The sequence below is a fragment of the Melanotaenia boesemani genome, chromosome 9 (assembly GCF_017639745.1).
Source record: "Melanotaenia boesemani isolate fMelBoe1 chromosome 9, fMelBoe1.pri, whole genome shotgun sequence".
Classification (NCBI taxonomy): domain Eukaryota; kingdom Metazoa; phylum Chordata; class Actinopteri; order Atheriniformes; family Melanotaeniidae; genus Melanotaenia; species Melanotaenia boesemani.
This window is the reverse complement of record NC_055690.1, coordinates 23,057,684-23,084,357: the sequence shown is the minus strand read 5'-3', so window position 1 is coordinate 23,084,357 and position 26,674 is coordinate 23,057,684.

The window sequence follows — 26,674 nt, the reverse complement described above, 5'->3', positions numbered from 1 at the left end:
ATGAACTACTATAGATTTGCTTCCACGATTTTTATAAGCTGTAAATCCTTTTTAAGATATAAAAAGTAGACTTGGCAGCAACTTTAAACCTGTAAAAAAATGAACGATTTTTGAGAGAGATCTAAAACTGTGCAAACAGCTGATGGAGGTGTTTGCAACTGAAACAGCATAAGCGGATCCATTTATTCTCTACAACTAGAGTTCCATACAGTAACAGGGTCTTAAAAAAACAATGCAGCTTATAGAAGCTCTTTATGTCTTTCCAGTACAGAGCTGGAAAGGACGAAGCTGCCACAGTATTTTTTTTTTCTTACAACAGATAAAGTATTTAGTGTGTGCACTTTTACATACCAACTTACACATAATTTCCTAAAGCTAAGCTCATATTAAGTCTCATCTTGCTGTGTCTAATTTATACTCATCAAAAAACAGGCTTCTACATCTCCATCCTCAAGAAATCTTGCCATGAAGATGAGCCTGTTGACCTTCAAACACATTCAGGGGGTGGCTTTACTTTGTTGTTGATACCAGTATGAGTGTGGGTGGATTCAAGAAAAAAAAAAAAAAAAAAAAAAGTAGGGGTAATCAAATCAGTCCAGTGAGCTTCTGCTTCCTTATCTGGTGAGGCAGCTGGATTCCCACGAGATTTTTGAGATTATGAGAGAATCCATCTTGGCATGCTCCAAGCAGTGCTTTTGAGGTTTTAATGTGCAATGATAGTCAGCAGCGGTGGCTCCTGCGGATGGTAGCGTAGATGCAATTGTAGCATCAGTTATATCATAGCTGCGGAGTATTTATTCATTAAAGAAAGTGTAAAGTAAAACAAAGGACGTTCATGGTGGTAAAGATGTTGCTGTGGATGTTGCGGTCCTTTGCAATGTTGTTTAATTTTTAGGTCTTCAAACTTTAAAGAGGTGCAGTCTTAAAAGTTTGCATAGAAACACTAACAAAAATAACCCAAGCAAAATGTAGTTGGAAGCAAATTGAACGTTGTAAAACTTTCTTTAGTTAAAGTAGAATTGCACTGCATATTCAAAAAGATGATTTGTAAAAATATTTCTGGTTAGGCACTCTCACTGAAATGTTCAGCTGGGTGAAAACCAAGAAGTCAAACATGTTTTAAAAAGCCTAAAGTAGTCATTTGATTTTCCCATCTCATATAGCTATATGGTTTTTCCCAGAAAAATACCAGAGAAGTCAGTTATTTGAAAATATCGGTTTCTGTATGCCTCTGAAACTGCAGTGTGTAGCCAATTTAGAGTACTGCAGCAGTTTAAACATTAAACAAGGATCTACTGGCTGAAATAAAATGGTATATCCCTGAGTTAGTTGTTTTTATTTTAGAATCTTGTAAGAAAATATATAATCTTTGGAAGGCAGAAAAATGAGACACTGCTGTCTCTCTGCCAGCTATCTTGCATATTAATCCTTTAAAGTGCAGATAAATTCAGAAGGGAGCAGCCTATTTTACAGACCTCTTTGCATTGAGTTGGGAGGTGCACTATGTAAATGTATGTATTTTTTCGCCTCTAAGGATTAGAACCGTTATTGTAGTGTAAAGTAAGAATTGTAAACCTTGATGAGGCCCAGATGATCTGCACTGCTATTTAATTCAGATCCCCTGCATACTGTAGCAGGATATACACCTGAAACTGCAAAGCTGGGGGAAGAGGAGCAGCAGTCAGGCGGAGCTCATTTAGTCCACCTTTTCTACCATACCACATATAGAGTTAACCTCACATTTGGCAATTCTCCATCAAGTTGTCAGCTTCTCACCTGCAGCACTAAGAGACTCATCAAGATCACAAAAAGGGTTTACCACCTCTTTGAAAACTGAGCTCTATGGTTTGACCTTTTGTCAAACTGCTGTTGGATTCAGTAAATAGTGTTGTGGCAAAGAAAGTACATCCTCTTTCAGTCTCTTTCAAGGTTTTTATTTGTCAGGATATTAGAAAGAAATATTCATCATCAGTATGCCTATAATAGGTTCAAAGAATGTCTGTTGGAAACGTTTGACTAAATTGCACAATATCATTGTTTAATAAAAAAAATAATCAAGTCTGTTTTGATAAGTATATCAATACTGCTTCCATATGAATTAAATGGCAGCAATCAGGTGTTGCTAATCTAATTCCCTCAATTTGTTAATCATCATAATCTGTGAGCACTAGGGGTGTAACAGTATGCCAAAATCACAGTGTGGTACATACTTTTGTTTTAAGGTCATAGTTCAGATCTTTTTCTTTACAGGAAGTGAACAAATGCAAAACCTAAAACTTTTTTACTTTGTTGTAAACAGGAACATATTTAATGACATTTAAAATGAAAAAAAAAAGATGCTTGCAGTGAATCCTCCAATAAAAGATTCTTAGAAAAAAAATAATGATAATTAATACAAACTTGTACTATTGTTAATTTAATCCACAGTGTTTTCTTTTACAAGTAAAACTTTAATTGCACGTATGCTTGTTCCTCTGTGTTAGCCCTGCCTCTCGCCTGCTTATTGTTTGGATAGGCTCCAGTTTCCCCACAACCCTGAACTGGACTAAGCGGTACTGAAGATGGATGGATGGAGTCTGTATTCAAAGTAAAAACCCTTCAACCGTTTTACATTTTATTAATTTTGCAGTGTGAAAATATACATATAAAAAAGTACTTTTTATAGCTAACAATTTAAACGCTGTAGGAAAAGAAGGCCTTCATGCTTTCCATAGTAATTTTGTAGTTCGAGCACAGTTCATCCAGAACGAGTTTTCAGTGAAAGCGTGCTTCCATCCACATGTGGATGGCGAGGCTATCAAGAAACCGGATCTCAAACACAGCTCGACACAAGACCGGCAGACTGCTTTTGTCTTATCCACTTGTCTTTGTCCATTTATATCCTTCACTGGGAAGCTGAAGTGCTCCAAAACAGGAGATTTTAACGACAGAAGTAAGTTTTTAAGCTTGGGTTTCTCCTTAAAAACTTCGCTAGCCATGACATCCACTAGCAAAGTGCTCTTCTGTGTGGGAACTCAGTACGTCTCTGTTCCAAGCAAAATGTTTTGTACTGAAAAATCCAAATAACATCCCTAGTGAGCAGCTCTATAAAAATAAAGGATTTGGAAGTTTGAGAGCAAATCATTGAGAGCATTTAGCTATGTATTCATTTAGGAAGGGTTATAAGGTCATTTCTATATAACTTCATTATTTTAAAATAATATTCATTAAAAGGTCATTCTACAGGGATAGAAATTATTCAGATGTGAAATACATTTAACTTTTGTGTCTTCCCTTTGGGATAAATAAAGTATTTTGCATTTAATTTGATTTAAAGACAAAAATAACATTATTAAACCTTCAAGGAGTGGAATTTCAGGTCAGTTTATCTGAGTCAGATTACGTAACACTTTAGAGAAAATGCAAAACCCTAAGAGTTTCATTCTACAGGCCTATATTAGCTTGTTTGGTGTAAAAGTTGATAAAAACACAATTATAAAGATACCGAATATGTATAGCTTGTTTGGAATGATTGCCAGGAGAAAACCAGTTTTCTCGAAAAAGGACAAAACAGCACGTCTGCAACGTTACGTGTTAACAAACAGTAAACAAAACCAAAGTTAACATATTTGGTCATAATGCATAGCAACATGTTTGGTGAAAGCTAAACACAGCTAATCACAGCAAACACCTTCGCACACTGTCAAGTACAGAGGGGAATGGGTGATAATTTGGGCTTGTTCTGCAGCCATGGGATACCAGGGAGGTGGATACTAATACACACACAGTTTTGAACACGCACACTAATTCAGTAAAGAAATGTAAGAGGACATTTATGGAGGAAGAGAGGAAAAGACACGAATCAACATAGGACTGACTTCTCCTGTCCTGTCTTACTGTCTGGAGAGTGCTCACAGTACATGCAAGATGGATGCCGAATTAGCCATTGCTAGGGGCGTGTCACTGAGGAAATCTCAGTTCCGTATTGCGTCTTTAAGAAATCTGTCAATGAAAGGTGCAAACCTCAATGAACTGAAACAACATTGCAAACGTGTGTGAGTTTCTGAAAAGAAACTTCACAATTCAACTAGATAAAAGCTGATGAATTATGCATTTTGTTTTTTTAGGAAGCTGTGAAATAGCTTTTATGCTTGGTTGTTTGATTTTTACTGATCACTTTCTGCTTAAACAGGAAATGCCAGATGCAGTTATGATAAATGTATGTGATTTCTAAGTAAAAAGGTGAATAAAGCACTTTTGATTAGCTGATTATGTTAATTCTAGCAGAACGCATGATGCATACACACGCATGCACACACACACATGCACACACAGAGCTGTTTGAGGGTGTTCTGGTGCACTGCTGACTAAGTAAAAGATAGTTTTTATGCAAATAAAAGACGATTCTGCTGCACTTTGTGCAGCCACATCCTCAGTGGGACTCAGGCTGTGAAGTGAATTTAAGTTGTCAGCGTCATGCTAATCATCCAAATCAGCTGATCAGCTTCTCTCTGCTACACTCCCTCTAATCACTGGATTTAGATACCTATTACACTTTTGTCTTGATTATCATTCTATTTATGGAAAATATTTGCATCCAAGCATGTGTATTTGGGTGATGTGTGTTTTTGTGCACATGCTTTACAGAGGTTTATTCTTGTTATACAAGGGAGATGATACAAAAAACAGTTTGTTTACAGCTAAAATCAGTTTTGTCAGGATTCATTTTTCTTTTCATGACCTATGTAGTAAGGTGTTAGCAGCTCGCTTAAATGCATTTGCCTTTCAAGCACTAATACACCTTTGTTGCGTATGGCCGCGAGTGTAAAAGTGCAGAAGCTGCATGGGTGGATTGAAGTCTAATATCTGCTGATATGTTTTTGAGCTGGCAATGAAGGTCGAAATAGAAGTGAAATGGGTCTGTTGTTATCCACAGCTATCTGGAACTAGAGAACTCACCACTCTAACCAACTTGCACTTGTCACTTAGCTGATGAAACAATGCCAGCTCGATATGTATAAGCACACACCTGTGTGGGTCTGAGCCTCCTCTGTGAATGACTGAAGAGGCAAGTTAATGAGAATGATTTGTTTGACTGTTTTTTATTTTATTTTATTTCATTTTTTTGCCAATAAGGCTCAACTGATATGTGAAAAGGACTAGAGGTGGAATAAAAATAGTTCAGTGGGTAAGTCAACAGAGTCTAGATTAGTACAAACAGTTTTCTTCTAGACTGCAGCTAGCATTGACAGTAGTTACTATCGGCTTCTTATTCCTTACTGTGACAGGCAATTAGCTGTAAAGCTTCACCCTGCAAATGGTAAGGATTGGTTCCCCCAGTAGTCTTTGTGGACCATGTATGCTGTCAGATGTTACCTGTCTGATACTGTTGATGATTCTTTTCTTGTTCAATAAATGCCAAAAAGAAAACACACAGATCAAACAATCCACTATACAGGGTGCAGGATGAAATTAATAATTAATATGAAGGAAATAGATCAGTTCACAGAGCTCCTGTATAGGATTTCATTAGTTGTTGTGAAGCTTCAAGCATCAGCCTATGAGGTGCCGTGTATAACGGAATGCATTTTTAACTTCCACACACACCTCTGAAATCATACATATTCTACTATAATCACTTGCTCATACACATAAAATCAACTTTCAGATACACACAAGCATCTTGCATAAACTAATGAAAATTTACACATACTACTAAAACCTCAACCATACATACAAGACACTCTTTACCCATCTGAATCAGTGATAGCAGTACTGTATGTGAGAAGTGAGAGATACATGTCTATGCTTGAGCTCATAGTAGCATGAATCAAATGTTACAGTATGTCTGTATTTGAGCTGACGCTGGTCTGAATGAGACCAGTGTCTGAATGGACCCCTCACACACATACATTTAGTATGTGTGTGAGAGGTCAACATGACAGAAGAGGTGAGGCTATAACCCGGAGTGCAGAGAGCATATGCATGGATTCAAAATCAGGTTTGATAGTAGCTATAATGTGTGATGTACCTTGCAGCAATGATTCAGTGGAGTGTGTGTCCAACAATGTAAGAACACTATTTAAATATCATTGACTACTTCTGCTTTATTTAATTGTTCTACTTGTATTTACATTGTAAGCCATCTCCCTTCTTCTTTAGATGTTTTTTTTACTGTTGGCAGACCAACTCTGCTGCATTACTGCCACCTACTGGATGTTACCTTACACTTCCATTATCATCCCTGTTTGAGAATCCATGCTACATACACTTCAGAATATACTCCTTGCAGAGCGTGCATACCATGCAGTGAGCCTCACACCCAGCCCTTATTCAGATGATTGAAATCTGAGGGTGAATATGCTCATCACGCAAAAACAAACAACAAAAAGAGACATGTTGACAAGATTATTGAACTTGATTGTGGAGATGGGACTTGAAGTCATTAGTAGGCTAACAACCTTTTATAGCGGCCTCGAAAAAAAATATGTGAAGAATTACACTGTAAATTGTAATGAGCTGTCAACTAAATTCCAATATCTTGATGGCTTTTCTCAAGGTGTATATTGGTGTTGTATGTGTGACAAAACAGCCATAGCAACATTTGATGTTCATAGCAAATTCTGCCTCATTAACAAGCATCAGAGGTTGTGGAAAGGGTAACATTTGCATAGCTTTCATTTTGAAGTATTGAGTTTGACTCCAATCTGAAACAGTGTTTATCCACTTAGCATTGCTTTGGAGACCATAGTTTGCCTCATTTGTGAATCCCATGTGACATTTTTTTCTTTCTTTCATTTCATATCAAAATGATTAAAATGTGCTTCATCATCTCATGTTTAAGATTCTGCAGTAAATATAGTTATTTAAATGTACACAATAAATGAAAGGACCTCCACATCCCATTACAGCTAATTGTTAAATCATATATCTGTAAGGTATTGCAAGTTTGACCCAAAACACAGACAGAGTTGTTTTATTTAGTTTTTAGCTGTGACTCTATTTAACTTATTTTAAGCTCATTTAATGTTTTTTAAGCTCATTTAATGTTTTGCATTGTGAGAATCTCTTTTTTTTTACATATGCCTTCGGTTCTGATTTTGTTTGCTGATGTTTTGTGGTGATGTCTGTCCAATGTTTGTGTTTTAGCTGCAAAATCAATTTCCCTTTGGGGACAATAAAGAAATCGCGCGTTAACGCAATGCTTAATTAACGCAATGCTTAATTAACGCAATGCTTAATTAACGCAATGCTTAATTAACGCCGTTAATTTTTTTAATTTCGCGTAAAATTTTTTTTTTTTTTTTTTCTTTTTTTGCTGGCCACCAGCTTTGATGACAGAAACATGGCGTCCGTGTCTCCCTTCCCTGCTGCAGCGGTGTGTCTGACGTAAGCAGGAGAGAGCGGGTTTATTAAAATGAAGACACATTTTCTGTCTGGGACTTAAGAAAGAAGAAGAACCGACGTTTCTCTTTGTCAAAATACATGCAGATGGACAGAACATCGTGATTTTTGGACGGGAAACTTTTTATGTATTATTATTTTTTTAATAAATACTGTTTTAATTTATGCAAGACAGCAAAGGTAAGACATACTTTCTGACTTTTACAAACTTGCAGCATAAATCGGGTTTTCTTCTACCTCTGGTTCGGTGAATCTTGGTCATAGCGAGATGAAACTTCCAGCTGTGGAATCTGTGAGATGTGAGCTTTCAGTAGAGGAGTCGTTTGTTCGTGTTCATGCCGTGGGGTGGACACGGAGAGACATAATTTGTGTTTACATATTTTTCAGACTTTGTGTAGCTGCTCTTTAAATAATTTGTTGTCTTAACTGTGTTTGGTGGTGATAGAAATGGTTTTACTGAGCTTTAGCTGACTTTCTGTGGATACCACACATGTTTATAGTTACATCTACAGACCTGACGCTACACCTGGAAATGAGATGTTAACCCTTTAACTCCCGGTAGCGGAGGCTGCAAGTGCAGTCAAACAAAAAATGAAAGTTTAGAGAATTTATATCCAGAAATCTGGATAATGAAACACTGAAGGTGCATGGATGGAAGTTATTGTGCATATTGTGAATATTTCTCTCTCCTCACCATCTAGAAGCTGTGAGATTCTCATCCTGCTTTCTGTCTGTTCACCTGATGCTGATATTCATCACATATTGTTCCTTCTGTGTTTAGAAGGAAACAGCTTCACAGCTTTAAATTCATCCTGCTGACGTTTTACCTTTTAGTTAGTAAATCCTGAACATGTCATTCTTCTTTCTCATAAATATTTGATTTTATAAATATATATGAAGAAATATTTTAACTGTTGCTGTTTAAAGAGAAAACTGCTGCTAAATCTGTTTATGCGTTTAGTTCAGGGGTCTGCAACCTTTCCAATCCAAAGAGCCATTTTTCCCTCAGCCAGCTAAATAAAACTACTTTAGAGACGCAAATGTTATGAGACTTTTCAAAAAGTCAACTTAATATATATTTTTAATAAAGAGCCACCATAGGACATTTTCAATTTCAATTTTTAAGGTTTTAAAATAAAGGAAACACATAAAACCTTTATAAAAAGAGGATAGACAGACTTACTTCTAAGGGATGTAGATATTTGTGGAAAATGCTGTTTCCAACCTAATGACAAGAAAAATAGATTTTAAAAAATATTTTAGCCACATATTTAGAGGCATTGTGGAAGGTCCAGAGAGACACTTGCAGCTCCAGAGTTTCAGGTTGGAGACCCCTGATGTCGTGTTTGTAAACCAAAATTTACTGCATTTTCTTTATATAGCTGTAGGCCTTCTTTTAAAGGAAAAAGACATTTTGTGCGTAACGATGCGATTAATCGCGATTAATCGCAGCATGTCATTCGATTAACCGCGATTAAAAATTTTAATCGTTGCCCAGCACTAATATACATATATATATATATATATATATATATATATATATATATATATATATATATATATATATAAAACGTCTAGTCATGCAAAGTACTATTAGGAATAAAAACAAACAAATAAAAGAAAAATAAATCTATTATTATCACAAACTCTGCCATAGCTGAAAAAGTGAAGGTACAGCATAAAAACTCTTGAGTGTGCTAAACTGAGTAAGGGTGTGATTACATATAAGTCAAGAGTGCTTTTCCTCTAAAAATGTCCACAGTACTACATAAAAATATGGTGGAACAAGCTTTCTATTTACAGTATGAAATAAGTAAGCACCTTACTGTCTCTCATGAAGGTTCTATTCATCATTGTAAGTTAAAGACAAGCTCAGCTGTAGGATAAATAAAAGGAAAAACTGGTTTCTCTTTTAAGGTGTTCTCATGTGAATTTGGACAAATGACATTAAATGTGGGATGATAGAAAGACACCTGATAATGCAACGCTCCGGTCAAGCTTATAGAGACATTTCATGCATGAAAAACCAAGTAATGGCTGCCAAGAAGCGAAATAATTGCATGACCTTTCAATCACTTCATGAGACTTTTAGGCAAAACAATACGTACATAGTAATCAGTCAATAAATGCAATCCCTCGCTCATAAAACATTTATGCAGTATCGTTATGTGCATAGTTAATCATGTGCATCATCAACTACTACGTTAAACAGACTACATTACAGGTGGAAGCAAGATTTATATCAAAAATTTTGCTCTGAGTTTCTACTTATGCACAAAAACATTTAGCAAAATCCACATAACTTTGATTTCTTTGTTATTTGAAAGCTCATTCTAGTCTTTTTCAGCACAACCTTGAGGAGGAATTAAATTTTATCTGTGTTCTATCAGTGACTCTCAAAAACGTGAAAAACAGCACTGTCAGTTAAAGAACTTTCAACACGTTTATTTAACTAGTAATGTATGCATGAGAGCTGTTTTTCTTTTCCAGAAGCATCCTGTTTTACAAATGCACATTTGTATATATTTGTACACAATCCTTCCTTTAAACAGTTGGGAGTTAAACGTCTTTATTCAAATGCAGGAGCAGCAGCTTTTTCACTCTTAACACCCAGATTTATCTTGGCAAGGCTTTCACAGAAATCATGGTGCTGCTACTACACATGTTCTCTGTTGTCTGTTTTGTGAGCATCCTAATAAAAATTATACATTATATCTAGTATTGAGAGTGTTTTCTCTTTTTTTATGCTTCAGACAATTTACACAGGTAACTGCACTGACTGTGTGCACCTCTAAGCAATGCCAAAATAGGATTTGAAATAGGTGGAGCACCTAATGTATGTGTTTTTGCTTGTTGTCAATTTTAGAGCTGCAGAGCTTTGAGAGAAATGTGGGTGAGAGAAACAAGTACAGAAGTTATTTGTTTTAGTCCAACACCGTCCTTGTGCTATGCATGCACATGCATGTCAGGAGTTGGCTGGCTACATCTCAGGCTGCAATTGTTTCTCCAGAATGAGTGCACCCTTTCAGAACGAGAGCAGCTAAACCTAGAAGTTCAAGCAATGTTTCTAGGCAACGTGGATTGAAGGTTACACAGTAAATGGTTTAGTGGTTTTAGTAATTTAAGCTCCCCGCAGCAGTGATAGAGAAAGTGAAACTCGTGTACTGCTGACTGATTGAAACTGCAGCCAGGTGGAGTTGAAAGACGTGACCAAAAGTTGACCCTTCATATCAAGGCCTTAGGGGAGCATCACTTACTAACACAACTTCACTAATGAGGGGTGAAATGTTTCATCTCATCATCATGCCCCTTGCACCAAACTCTAGTTCTCTTCTATGCCAACCACTCCATTTCTTTCTTTCTCTCTTTTTTTTTTCCAAATTCTGTCCCTCACATGTTCCCTCTGCCTACCACCTCTTATTCTTCCCACTTTACTTCTCATCTTCCACATTGCATGACTTCATGCTGTCTCTGTGTCTGCAGTAAAGCAAGGGGCTCTACTCTGCTTCTCTATCACCTGCTACACCAGCAGGGAGGTATCTGACATGTGGGCATGCTCTCTGTGTGAGGAAAAAGAAACAAGTGCTTGGAAGGAAAATTAGACCAGCTGATCTATTATCTGTCTCAAGGTGAGAGAGAAGGGACTAATTCTGCAGCAATTTTCTGTGTTTAATTTAATGCATGTGTTTTTTTTTGGGGGGGGGTGCTAACAAGCATGCTGCAAAATGTAATGAAATAAAAGCTAAATTGAAGAAAAAAATGCAAGATGAGAAAAGAATGAAAATTTTGGTAAATTATTTGTTCCACACATTTCATGTACATGACTGTAGCAGCATTATACTGTTCATTTTGCATATTTATATCAAGATATGAAACTTTGGGTTCTTAAGGCTCTGCTTTCGGTTTTCCACCAACAAAACAGATACAAACTTCCAAATATACAGTCTGACTTGTATGAGGATGGGTGTGGGCATCTTGTATTTGCAGGCAAGTTTGGAATCGTACACGTTGTACAATGTGCGTCCCCATATATCCTCCCCAAGTACCCTCTTTCCTCCAGACAGTGTACAGGTCATGGAGCAGCATGCTGGCCCAGAAAATGGATGATAAATGGCCTACTGATCGCTGTTCTGAATCATGATTGTGTGATTTAATACTAGTTGGTTCATGGACTATTGTGAAGTTTTTCCCTCCTTTTTATATACACTGAACCACCTAAATGAAATGAGAGAGAGAGAGAGAGAGAGAGAGAGAGAGAGAAATCATGTGATTGTAGGACACATGATCCCAGGTTTAATATTCAAGCCAAAGTCTTTTTGAATTTTAGGAAGTACATTAGTCATGTCTCCTACCTCATATCACTGTTTTAGTCATATCTCCTTTGGAGCTATTATATAATCCCCTTCAGACTGGTTAACCCCACAGTAATGCAGCCCTACTGTGCTACAGTGAAAAATGCTGAAAGAATCATGTACTGTAGGCAGTGTAACATTTCTTACCTCATTAACGCCACTTCATTTGTTAATGAAGTGGTGGTCATTTCCTTTTAGAATCATGTGGTGATGCTCTGTTTTAGTTTTAGTGTAGCAATAATATTGCTAATAATATTGCATTTTGTTTTGGAGTGTTTCACATAAGTGAGATAGACGACGGAGCTGAAACCAAATTCTCTAAAATTATGTGCACATAACAACAAACACATAACAAACCAAGTTAGTTTACAGCTTGAGTTCACATCCAAATGGAAAGTAATTTTTTTTTTTCTATTCTTATAAAATAATGTTTGGCTGATTTTGGGAGAAGAAATGTGTCAGTTAATCGACTTTTTGTTTGTTTGTTGGTTTATTGTTTTGTTTTTACTGAATGCACAAATTATGATGGAAGAAAGAAAATAAAGGTTTCTTATTAAGTTCTGTTCAAGCAGCTGGATCCATTGGATTTAGCCTGGAATACACAGATGCTATACCGTTCCGTCACTGTTTTGGTTTTTATTATTGTTTTAAGGATTTTGTTGGGACATACAAAAACAAACAAAAAGAAGAAAAGAAGAAAAGATGAAGAAACCTCAGTTTTACATGGCAAAGAAATCACATTGTTCCTTCTATACTAGAGCTGCTAGCAAGGAAAATTTTCCCTTTTTATTTACATTCAGTGAAGTCCAATTTCACAAAATAATTAATCTGTTGATGTTAAGCGATAAATAAAAGCCCTGGAGCATATGGCTCAGGTCAGACATTCATTTTCAGACATTCATTTGTAGTTCTTGCCTCATAAAACAAATCAGCATCTAAAAATAATTACCTAGCTAATCTCTTTATTGATTGGGACATCAAGAACAGCTGCCAAATGATTTACAAGCATTTCTATATTTGTTATTTTTCTCATTTCCAAGGTTAACTACATTTTATCAGACTTGCCTCACCATAGTTTGGCGTCTGGAGAGAACTTGTGCTTTACTGTGACAGAATATGAAATTCACAAGGGCGACTGCATCTTACAGGTTTTATCACCTATCAGTAGGAAAGGAGATGATTACTGAGGGTCTTGGTCTCAAACATAAAACATTAAAACAGGTTAGTTACACATTTAGAAAATGTGGCCATTTGTAATTTTATAGTAGAAGCTTCAGAAACCTTTTGGGAATCATTTTACTTGTAGGTGTTTGGTTTCTTTTTTCTTGCATGCAGCATCACAATAAATCATGTTTCAAATACATCAGTCAAGAGCTTCCTACGTGTGATGCTTTTACCACGGCTATAATTCCAATGTGCTAACTATATTTATCACTAGCTCTTAACCTGGGCATTTGGATAAGAGAAAAAAGGTGAAAAGGTTCCAAGAACCTCGAATTTAAAAGCAAAAGCTTAATCCAAGCACATTTGTCTGGAATTATCATAACCTCACAAACCTTGAATGGAAACTGGAATTCATCCATATTAAATCTTCAAGGATTAGACATTTTTTGATTACTTTTCTTTTGTATCATAGCAGGGATTTACAAACATACATAGAGATTAATAAAAATAAATAAATATTTCTAGTTTAATCATGTGCTTATCTATGTGTGGTAATAGGTAGTCATAACAACATGATTTTGTTCATGTAGTGTGTAATTTTCACCAGTATTTATAAATTCTGTAATAACTGAATTAATTTAGACAGTACAAGATTTAAGATGCCTTTCACCTGCTTAAAGGATCAACTTTGTCATGTTATTTAGTGAAATTGTTTAACTTTGGTTATAGAACTTGACTGAATGTGTAAGGGAAGGAACCCTCTTCCAAATAGAAAGCTTATCAAACCAAACTGCCTTGCTTCTTTGTCAGTCACCTTTGTGTTTGACTGGTTAAATGACATAGAACTGCATGAAATACACACACGTTACACCCTGGTACCAGGCTAGACTCAACTCATCTCAATGGGGAGATTTAAAGAAAGACAATCAGATGTAATGCTTCATCTGCAGCAACTCTGGTGTGAATTTAATTGTATTCTAGGATTCTTCACAGATACACACATATCCTTTTAACAAACCGTAACAGTGATGAACATCTTGACTTCAGTGTTGGTTCTCATGAAATAAACTCCATTTCAACTACAGGCAAGTTCATCGCTTCTCACTTTCTTCTATTATTAGCAGTGAACCTAAATAAGGCTAATAAGTGATAACAGAGCATAATAAAACATAAAAAATCTTACTCCCAACTGAGGTATAAAATGTGAATTACATTGTATACAACATGTCCATATGTCCGCAGGTTAAAATACATTTTATCCAAGGGTTTATAGCATTAACATACTCATTTCATACCTGTAGTAGGGAGATTAAAAAAAAAAAAAAAAAAAAAAAAAGATACCTCCCTCTTCTGATCCCTGCAGGCATGACCAGTCCAATCTGAATCATTACTGAGACTTAATTAACAGATCACTGATCATCTTAACCTTTTACACATGAACTTATATCATAATAAAAACTATTCGTTTTAACAGATATGAGACATATCAAATTGAGATTTCACTGAAATTCACCTATTATGCACACACACAGTCAACTTGCACAATGAGCTAAAATTAAAATAACATAGCCACAAACTACACAAAGTAGCGCTAAAATAGGTAATTAACAAGATTAAAACTAAACATTGTTTCCATGGTTTATCATTAGCTACTGATTGCTAATCAGCTGCTGCTTCTGTTAATCTGTATTTTGAAACTTGTTACTGGTAATCTCTGTTCATACAGCATATCTCTGGCAACATATTAGAATAATGTTGTTTACATATTTCAATTTAAAGCAATACAAAACAAACTTTTTATTTTTTTACCAACATCACTCAGAGGGCAGAGCAGTCCCTGTCAACCCCAAAACTTATTTTTTTCCCTTTTCATTCTTTTCAAGCAGTATGATGACATCAGACATTGGCTTCAAATAAGTCTTTGAGGTATCTGGAGTTGGTTCCTTCCCTTCAGCCTTTTGAAAAGTTCTCTTGCTCCTCTGGAAAGGTTGACACGATCAGAGCTTGCTCTTTTTGGGCTTCTCTTTTCTGCAGCAGCACATTGTCTCTGGATGGCGGCTTGTCCCGTGTTTCTAAACTTTCTCTAGCAGCTAGAATTCATTCACAAGCACTTATACTCATCTCCAATGGAAATCTTGGGGAATATTTTTCAGTAATGTTTCCTGGTGGAGATACTCTTCAGTGGCAGCTCATTTATAAGCCACTGGCCCAGCGAGACAATTCTGTGAGCATGGATCTTTAAGGTCACATCATTACACTGCAGCAGCAGCAGCTCCTGGAGTGATGGTTTCTATGTTTCACATTCACCAGTTTTCTTTAAAGACGTCTTTGCTTTTGTTTCAGCACACCTAGCCCCCTTGGGTAGGCAGAGTATAAATGTAAAAAAATTGGATCTCAATGTTATTAATACCACTGTTTCAGATTTGAAGGCCTACATCATGAGGATGCAAACTGATGCAATACTGTGCAGTTTCAAGTTTTTATGAAGGCGGCACGCCCCAGTTTCCCCTTGAAACTTGGATTCATTTGCATTTAAAAAAAATAAGAAAAAATGCACTTTTTATATTGACTTCTATATAGATTTTTATATAGTCTTTTGATATAGTTTTTGTTCTGTACAGTTTTGCTCTTATCTCTGTAATGCTGTTTTTGCACTATCACCTTTGCTTCTGTTGCACCGAATTTTCTCCACTGTGGGACAAATAAAGTATTATCTTATCTTATCTTATCTTATCTTATCTTACCTTTTGCTTACCTGAGGTTTTAGGCTCCATCAAAACTACTCATCAGAATTTTTCAAGTTACAAAGCCAATGGAATTACAATAATGTGAGAAATATGATGAACCCGGGTTTTAGATAAAGCCTTAAAGGGGGCCAATCTCAAATTTGAAACCTACATTTACATAATATTTTGAGAATTGTGCTGTGCATCATCATTATTGTTATTATAAAAAATATTTCTTTTCTTCATCACTGTTCATCTTCCTGACATTTGTCTGTTTTTTTAACAGAAAGAATGTAAAAGATATCTTGTTGTGGGAGACACTGCATTATTTATCATTTGCCATCACAGATATCACAAGTGGAGTCAGAGTGCTTTAAAAAGCCGGGTAGGTAAAATAGCATCATCCAACTTCCCAAGACAGTTCAAACCATTATGGTTTAATTTTAGATGCCATAGCTAAAACTTACAGATTAAATATTTTTCAAAATATTAAATTATATTTCAAGTTTGATATCAAAGGACACAAAATTAGAAAAAAGACAACTACAGTTGTTTTAATGTCTCAAAATTAGCAACGACACTGCACCGTTAAGAAATAACAAGGATCCGGATCATGTAACTTAAGAGAAAGTGAAAAAAAACTAAAATAAAATAATGGTGCACCACATGCTTGTTTGAAAGTGTATGAGGAAATGACAAATGTTAGTTCCTGGAAAACAGCTTCTAAAATTTTAAAGTCCTGAACAATTAAATCAACTCCTGACACTCAGAAGCAAAACTCTACTTGACAACTAATTTCCATGTGCTTCAAGAAACAACTGAACTAAGTGCTCTGTGAGGAAAGCTGACTAAATGGATTTCTATGCAAGTTAAAAAAAAAAAAAAAAAAAACTGAGTTGGCATTTGCAGTAAATTGACTTTTTTATAGTACAAACAGGGGCAGACTGGGACAAAATCATGCACACCACTAATTTTTGTGCTCACTGTGTATATCAACCATGCAACGACCAAAATCCACTAAAATTATCCTGTGAGTTAGCAGGAATCCGTGAAAGCAGACTGATTTAATACTTGAAAAAGTGTCATTTGAAAAAAAAAAAAAGCGAAAACTCCTGTACACCAGTACAGTGATGATTATTAGAGCAGTATTCATTTTGTGTTTGAGGGAGAAAAACGACTAAAGAACAGACATGAAAGATGATGATTAAACTGTTCCTAAAGTGCAAAAACAGTATGTCTGTCTATGTTGCCTGCTCTTTGTTTCTAGAGATGTTATCTCAGCCAGGTTCATCAAAATCATATAGTTTGTTCTTAGATATAATGATGCAGTCAGATCCAGAATTATCAGCTTGGCTGATTAAAAGTGAAGCGGTTGCATTATTATAACATATGGACACAACGTCATATATTGTCTATCAACACCTACATCAACACAAGCTGCCTCCAACACAGTTTGACCCAAAGTGTCCAACTATCAGCCCACAACCAATGAAAAATATGCTAATAAAGAAAATCAGGAAGCTGCTAACTCACTGTTAGTGTTAATGAATGCTAGTTAAAAATAATGTTCTCACTTTCAGTAAGATGGTTTACATCAGGAAGACACAAGAACAAAATTTAAGATCTGCTGTTTTAACCAGTGATCACAAGTTACAAGTTTACAAGTTAACAACAAGTTAACTAGCTGTTCTCCTGCTGGAAACACTGGTGTCATCAACTAATTTCACAAATTTGAATAGATCAATTGACATGGCAATAAAACAGCCATTTTACAGATGTGTTATCATCACTTTATCATAATGGTGTAAACAGATGCTCCTCCCCCCCACCTGTGCAGTGGCTGGTTGATCTGTTAAGCACCAGGGTAATGTTCTCAAAACAGCATTGTAGAATGAGGACATATATATATATATATATATATATATATATATATACATGGCCTCCGCAGTCCCACAGGCCAAAAAGGCCCTATAGGATTTCTTCAGCTTCAGCTGCAGTTATTCATCTCAATAATAGAGGCTTTGAATACAGCCCACTCTATGTCTCTCGCCTCACCTGGGACATAGCTGAAGCTCTGCTTTTCTGTTCCCTCCTCCAGAGACCTGTCTGCCATGGATGACCCTACCAGTGGCATAAAGCCCTTGGCAACATAGTTCCTAGGATCATCAAGATGTACAAACTCCTCCACCGCAATAAGGTGGCGGCTCAGGGAGGACAGGTGTTTAGATGAACACAGTTTTTGTTTTAAGTCCTTTTAAAAATAAATTGTTTTTAGAACAGTCTTCTACCTAGATGAATGAATCTCCATAGACGTGTAAATATAATAAAACAATAGAAAGCGATGATTAGAAACTCTCATATATCCCTTTTTTAATTCGTAAAGGAGCATAAACAACAAATCAGTTGTTGAAACAGAATAATAAATGAAAAATAAATGTCCTAAACAAGTTCTTTGCAAGCCTGTCAGTGAGCCATTCATTTCATTCAGGTGTGTTAAAGTAGAGTTACCTCTAAGAGTTTTGGATCTTCACCTGAACATGAAATATTTTACTGACCAGTGCATCTTTAAAAAAAAAGAAAGAAAGAAAAAACAAACTAGACATGGACCAATATTAACTTGTAACTGAAAGTGAAAGCTCAAAGATGTAAAATTGAATTTTATTTTTGTAATCTCAAAGTTTTTTTTTTTTTTTTAGCTTTTATAATGTATAGTACTGACATCAAGTTACATTTGTCCAGGAAAAAGTGCTAAATTATTCACACATGGGAATTTTTTGTGGCCAAACCAGTGGCCAAATAGGAGTTAACACAATGCTTAAAGGGTCAACTCTAGTTACTGAGACTGTTTGAGTTAGAAAGGTAGACTATTTCTTTCTAAAACTTCACTGCTTGCCATCATCGTAACACTGTCCCATCTCTCAGTTATCTGTACCTGCCAATATTTTCCTTTTACATAACCCCTAAATAATTCTGACCATATAACTTTCCTGTGTTTTGTTAAAGGCCCGTAATCCTGTATTTTATATACAAGATGGGACACTTCATTCCATGTCTTTCCCCCTACAAAACCCTTTCCCACTTTAAACTCTCTATCGGGAGGTTGGAAGATGTTTTCCATTTATTATTTATTTTCATCCCTTTTCCAGCTGCTCTCTGCTGTCATATGTTAAAACAAACATGAATGTATCTGGAGCTGGTCCAGTCTTTTATCCCTTTCCCTTGGGGTTTATTTAAGTAAAAGCAGCATACGCAGCTGGCCAGACTGGATTTGAGTGAGCACTGAGAATAGACATATGATCTCAATTTCTGCAAGAAAAGCATCCTAACATGTTTGAAAGAAAACGCAGAAATGAGTCATATTCAAAAGGAAAATTAGACTGAGGAAAGAAAACTACCTGAAATAAAAGAAGGAAATAGTCATTAAAAAGTCTAGAGGAGAGCAACAGATTGGATGAAAGACAGAAAGGAGGGAGAGTTAAGTTTCTGTTAAATGGGAGCCAATTGGAAAAATGTTATTTCAGCCACAACTGAAAATCTGCTATTTTGGAATTACAAAGCGTTATATTGTAAGACACTGGGCTTTTATAAAAGTTTAGTATTTGACTTTATACAAGAATGAGAGAAAAACTTAAAATAGAGCATCTTCTTTCTTCAGTTAATGTATGTTTTCTTGTGAATGGCACATTTTGAGATGGGGTCAATAGAAAAGTTTTTATTAGGGAACAATTTTGATTTGATAGACTGAAAGCCTAAAAATGCCATTTTGCTAAATAATGTATAACCTTAAAAAGCAGTAATCCTCTTGAGGCAACACTAAAGTGATTTTAGAATAAGCACAAGGGTTTCTAAATGCAGAGCCTATGAACTGCTCTTAGCTGTTTTAAATTGCTGTGAAAACGCTCTTGTGGTTTATTGCTTTAACATTAATTTTGCTTGCATTGAAATTCAAACACTCCCTTTTTGTGCTGCTCTGATTCTGTGAATGCCAGTTTGCAAATGCCTGCTTAATGTATTCCATTGTCAAATTATTATACTCAGTGTTTTAAGTAAATCTGAGGCTCTCTAAAACAGCTTCTTCCCAGTGTCAGCTTGCACGATTCAACTCCCCCCCCCCCCGATCTCTAAGTTATATAAAAAAGATGGAATAGTTCTGCCAGGGTGTAATAGTAATTAATAGTGATAATCACTTCTCCATGACAGAAGAATACTAAATAAAATAATATTCAGATATTCTATAATTGAAAAGAAGGGGCAGGAATGTGCTTCCAAAAGACATCGGGGTCTGAAGTCTGAGCCCAGATCGGTTTCCAGCTGCGCGACCAGTGTTTAGTTTAGCATAGGCAGAAATTACAAATGGTATAGAAGAGCCCTGGGGAAAACCAAAGAATAATCTCCCTGAATATATTACAGTGACCAAAACTGCCTGTGTATCCAATAACATTACAATCAACAGCAAGGGTGTTGAGCTGTGCCTGCAAGCTACACCATGCATGCTTTATGTATTCTTTCACAGGGGCAGCCAGTGGAGCTAATTAGAAGAATTAAACTGTGCCAGTCAGACACCTGGGCACAAGGTAATAAACAAATTCTAACAATAAACAATTGTCCATAAGAGAGAGGAAAATGAGAACAAGAAGAGCTAGATTACAAGTGAAGCTGAAATGGCAACACACCAGCCCAGAGAACAGATTTATGCTCAGTGTAATGAACAGCTGAGTTGACAGTCTTGTACTGCAATTGTTGCAAGTGTGTATATGCATGCATGTACTGGATTCATTTCTGAAGAGAACGGTGTGGAAGTTTGAAGTCAAGTGCAAGGAAGTCAGCACACCTACTCAAAGAACCAAAAGTTTTGGATGTAATAACAGTCAAACGGCACTCAGTGTTTGTTTGATTGTTTCAGATAAGTCTACTGCCATCATAATGTAAGTCAAACAATTTACCAAGGGGGGTAACATAATCAAGCGCTGAAATTTTTCCACCATAATCCCTTTATTTCCTTAGGTTAATAGGTCTTTAACTTTGTGAACCAATCAAGTGGCTTTGGCGTGTAAGCAAATCCCAAGGAAAAGCTTTAAAAGCATCAGTGACAGGACTTACTACAAAGTGAAACAGCAATTTTTAAAGTAAGACTTCAAGAATAGTTTCCTGTAGGAGTCAAACTCTCTGAGGTGAAAGCTAGAATGTTTTAGTGCCACCGCCACCTCCTTATACCCCCTAGTGTTTGTGTGTTGCTGAATAAATATGTTGTGGTGCACGTGTCCAAAAAAAACTACACAGTGCTCTGATCTGAAGAGTGCAGACCTTTCCTGTCACAGCAGGGGATCGCTCTTGACAGCAGAGTGACAAAAATCTGAAGTTCTCAATCCCAAATGCAGCCCAACACATGCCTGTGCTCATCCGCAAGGTACATTTCCAACTGTGAACAAGGATTTCACTTGCTAGAGACTGACATTTTCACCCAGTGATAGATGCTACAGTGGCTAGATAGTGGTTGGATTACATTTTAGTTTTCATCTACAAATCTGCTTTCACGCACAGTTATTGGTAACTCATTTTTAAACCTTACAAAACATGATGTCGTCTGTAATTTAATGCAGTACATTCTTTTTTTTTTTTTTTTTTTTTTTTTTTTTTGTCACAAACAACTGTATAAAATGAGCAAAGAAGGAAAAGTGCAGATGGTTACTTAAAATGTTTGCTGTCTATGGTGGTTTGTGTGCTTGTGGTTGTTTGACAGAGACAGGCAGATACCTCAACTCCTTTCAATTACCTGGAACTCAAACTGTTCTGAAACTGATAACATATTCTGCAGCCCACACAAGTGCACAAAGGGAGGAACTATATTTTGCTTTCAACACACAATCCTTAAAGTGTGTGTGTGTGTGTGTGTGTGTGTGTGTGTGTGTGTGTGTGTGTGTGTGTGTGTGTGTGTGTGTGAATGTTAGGACATTTTTTGTACATCTGTGTTGAGAGAGAACATATTTTCTGTTTGGTGTGTTGCTATCACATGTACCTCCAAGGAGAATTTGAACATGAATTCTTTGTACATAAATATGTAAATGATTGGATTATATTTCGGGAAAATGTTACAAAAGAAGCCCACAGCAAAGCCGATATCGTACTTAAATTATGATCATATGATGCTTCGCAGTGATTGGTTGTTTGTGTAATAGTAGCTGCAATAAAATATTTGAAATGCTTTGGTAAGTTAGATTTTGGTTAAGATTTTTGGATGTATGTATATTTTGATTCATAAGTAGTGCCAGTTCATTTCAGTTTAACACAACCCAGACTGTATTTTTATGAGATCACAGGCATCAAATAATGAGATTGAGGGCATTGCAAATATTGTAGTAGCACAATTTAGTTCTTATAAACTTTAATTTTTTAATTATGTCTAACACAAGTAAATAAATAAATAGAATTCTAAAGTAGTACCAAAAATCTAGTCTTTTGTTATTTTGGGTTTCCTACTAAATTAAACATATATTCAAAGCAAGTTTTAACAGTTGCTTGCTGACTGACAATCAGCTAAGCCAAACCACCCAACCAAATAAAAACCTCATTATGCACTGAGGTATGTGGATTGAATTGTGTGGAAGTGGAAGCAGCTATGCCTCCAAATTCATGACATGTAAATCTTACAAGGTCTGTTTGCAGAGGGAGACCATATCTCAATGTGTGCATGATCCCTGCTCTCTGTGTTTCTTCTCTTCAGCTGCTATCTGGTATGAACACAGTCCATTAAGGGGATGCGGAAGCAGTATATCTGTGAACTATACTGGGATAAGACAGAGGTTTGGACTGCCATATGAAGCACTTGGTGTGCAGCAACTACCTGCTTGTCTTGGCTGTTAATTGCATGGAAGGTCACACAGAGGCAGTGAGGAGGAAATGAGGAGAGGAGGAGAGTGGTAAAAAAGTGACAGGGAGGCAAAGATACTAAGAGGAAATAAAGCAAGGAACCAAAAAATAAAAAGAAAAGGTGTTATGACAGAGAATAAGAGGAAACTATCAAAGATGAAGGAAAGTTTGATGTTAACTGCGTAACTGGACATGGACATGGGAGTTAGCAATTATGGAGGAAGAAAAGGAAGAGCTTAAAAATAGAGCATAACAGCTGGAAGAAAAGAGTGTGAGGGAGGCACTTTAGTTAACTTCAGTGCAGAAATCTGAGAGAGTTGACAGTGCAGAGAGTGCAAAGGGGGTAAAAACTAGAGCAGACTCAGGTGAGCAGTCCTTCTGCAAGTTCCGAACACCGAGTCTGAAGGTACAGTCATGCATGATTTAAAATGGGATGTTTTTAAAGAAAAGGTTAGAAGTTTGAGAGGGATAAAATACAGGCTGGTAGCTTTGAAATACACATTTATGTACCTTTCACTTAATAAAATGGATTGTATACATTTTTTTTTCCTGTGAGAGTCAAAATGTAGAGTAAGAGAACAGGTCAAGACAAAACTAGGTCAGACAAATACAGATAAAGGACCAAATTTAGTGTTAGAGACTAAAATCAGTTGCCCTAGTTTAAAAGTGAGGTCAAAACATATGCAAGAACTTGGAGCTGGACTTGAACTATGTACTAAGTACTAAAAAAAACTGTCCTGAGAATTTGTTTCTTCTTGTGTGAATGTTCAACTGGACTTTTAGGCCGGAAGTTGCCTGATAAATATGACTGTACCACACAGCATCCCATTATCAATATATGTTTTAAACAACCTGATCACACAGAATGATCTGAAATGAGCACTTCTTCATCAAATATGTACTAGATATTAGAACCAGTCGAACACATAAATGTTTTGTTTGTTTTTTTTGTTTTTTTTTTTGTGGTAGAAATGGGAATTTTCAAACTTTGGTATAAACTCTTCTTTCCTTGTTTTGGTGAACACTGATTCCTACAATCACATGAGGGACCCTAAAACCCCTAACAAGTCAAGGGACTTCCTGGTTAAATAAATGACAACAAACAAAAATATTGGCAGAAAAACACATCAAAAGCTTTTAACCAATTCAATGACTGAATGAACCAATCTTACAATGAACCAATACAAAAATAACTTGATTCTGTTTTCCTCCAAAAGGTATAAATCTCCAACCTTGCAGGACTAAAACTGTCATTCTGGTAACTAATCTGACTGTAGCAGATTCTGGTGGGACAAAGGGCCCAGCCGGAAGAGACACACATCATAAAAAGCCATGCTTTGGAATTTCATTGATCAACAATATTAAACAGATGACCAGAGCATTAGTTTTTTTTTAAAGAGAAAACTCCTTATCTGCCAGCAAATTATTGGTTTGAATTTGGGAGGTTTGAGGCAACTTAGGAGAAAATGGATCTGAGGAACACTCCTGACCCACAAATCTGCCAGTGGAGCATCTTATCACCTCAGGAATCAACAAACCTCTGGTGTGGTTTGCATACCAACAAGGAGATTCCCTTCAAACCTGTTTAACATGAGCTCTTAATTTCAAATTTGCTCCCCTAAATCAATGACAGTGATGTTTGCATCTTCTTACTAAAACTACTCTCTTTAACTAACATTTCAGATGTGCTTTAAAAGGCTAAATGTGTCTTTTAAATTCCTATAAAAGTGAGCTGATGTTTAATCTCTAGAATCGGTCCTTTCCTTTGTGACTCATGAAGTTCTCAGATCCATTAAGATGAGATTAAAAAATTAAACTATTTTTTCTTAAACTCACTTTCCAGTTTACTGATGAATCCTGGTGACGATTTGCAAACTAGATAGGTAAGGACAGAGTTCTTGCTTTGATATTAATCCATTTGGATGGTAATGTGTTTTTTTTTATTTATAATGAATCATGTCCAAACAATATGTGTAAGTTCTAATAGCCATATATATTTTGGTAGCACAGACAGGTGAAATCATCAAGATTTACACAATGTTTAATCGGTTTAGTTGATTTGTTTATTTAGAGCATTTCTTCCTTTTATCATATATAGCGTTCCTTTACAATCACTTATTTTGTAACCCCAACCCATCTCAAGAAAACTGAGTAGTTAATTGTGGGGGTTATAACCCGACTGGGTTATCCTGAAGCATCTTGACAACTGTCAGAAACTTCAAATATGAGGAGGATGAAGTGGTTTTTGGTGGATTCAGTTTGCCGCTGTAACAAAGCACCTACATGCCCAAAATCGATTTAATTATGATATAATGACAAATTTGGATTTTTAATGTACGTGAGAAATAACGTTGTGGTTTTTATGCATTTATGCATTTAAAAAATAACTTTTATTTCACAGATTGTCTTTGACTTAACATGTTAATTTTGACAGTAGAACAGTTTGACAGTAATAAAAATCCCAAATTTATTTGAATAATGTTGGTTATTTATTTATTTATTTTAAGGATCTGACAACCCCCTGAAATTATCTTGGACCCCATGGGGATCGGGACCCCCAGTTTTGGAAAGGCTGCATTAAACTATGATTGTTTGGAAATAAAATAAAAAGTCTGTCTGTTCAAAGAGACACACACACTGCAGATCCACAGTTTGAAAGGGAGAGTATGTAAAAATTGGATTCAGTCAGTCTGAGGGCTGATCAGTGCTTCACTAATGGAGTTCTGCAGAGTCATAGCTCTCTGGTCTCCTAATTGACTCAGTGTCATCTACATATCATTTACATACTGTTACCCGGGGCGATGAGGTGGAGGGGAGGCTGATGTGTGTGTATGTGCATGCTTCTGTGCGTATCAAGTGGGGATGAGTGCAGTGTAAACGCTGTTAGATGGACCCATTAATCATGTGCTTAACCTCATCAGGAACTACACACATACACACAGCGTTACAGTAGGAAACGGTGGGAAATGTAGTGAAGGAGACATAGAGAGAGTATTAGGGATAAAGGGATAACAAGACTAAATGAAAAAAAACATCCACAACAGCTGTTAGTAGTGGGTGAGTAAATTTGTAAATTCAGTCTTGTTTAGTCCTCAGCTCTTTTTCTTTATATATCAGAGTGAATATGAGGTTTAATGTCTTTACATAGTTGATATTAGAGGAAGAAATAGATGTGCCTCACCCATTTAATTGCACTGAACTTACAGAAAATGCCTAAAATAAACTAACAAAATATGTCGTTGCAATAATTGAATTTAGTCCCACATATTAAATGCCAGGAACATATCAGAACACCTTAAAGGAGGGCATATATATATATATATATATATAAACAAACCAGACAAAAAATCTCCTTCTTCTTCTTAATAATAATAATAATAATAATAATAAATTACTTTTTCTGCTCTTCCAAAGAAAACAGTAGCAGTTAGTTGAGTGAAGAAGGATGAGAGGACACAAAAAGCAGTTAGTATAATCTACCCTGAGCAAGATCATCAGATATAGAAAGAGCATCAGTGATACAGAAGGAGGAGACAAAGTTATAAACTGAGCAAGAAACCGGTTTTGTGTATCTTAAAAAGGAAACCAAATCCAGTCTTATCCCATTCCCTTTTTAAATCTGCCCTACAAAGCTAAGATGATGGAGAATAATGAGATTAGGGAACAGAAAGCAGCGTGAGCAATGGGACACAAACCTAGAAATACAAATAGAGTACACCCTATTTTCTTAGCTGGTGGCCAAAAATGAATATGTCAGTATTTACACATCTGCACCACTGGCCAAATTCTGTCTTTCCCCAGCACAACACAACATTAAAAAAAATCCACAAGAGGAAAATACCAATTCTATTAGACTAAAGATTAGAAATCTTAGCAAATAAGTGCAAATAAGATGTTAATTCCAATCCCAATTCACACTGTAGGAAATCCAACTCCTTTTCACTGTTTTACAATATTATTTGAACCTTTTTTTTTAACAACTTGCATTCTCTGACTGATCCCCTTCTTTGTCTGTTTTTGTTGTAACTCATGCAACCCTGCAGTGATCCACACATGGAAAAACTCAGACAATACAGTAACAAATGGTTGTGACATGGGAAACAATCCTTTGGCCACAGAAACCATGTTCAGTCCTGTATGACAGCAGCCATCAATCCCCTTTTAAGTGTCCTTCAGCATGAA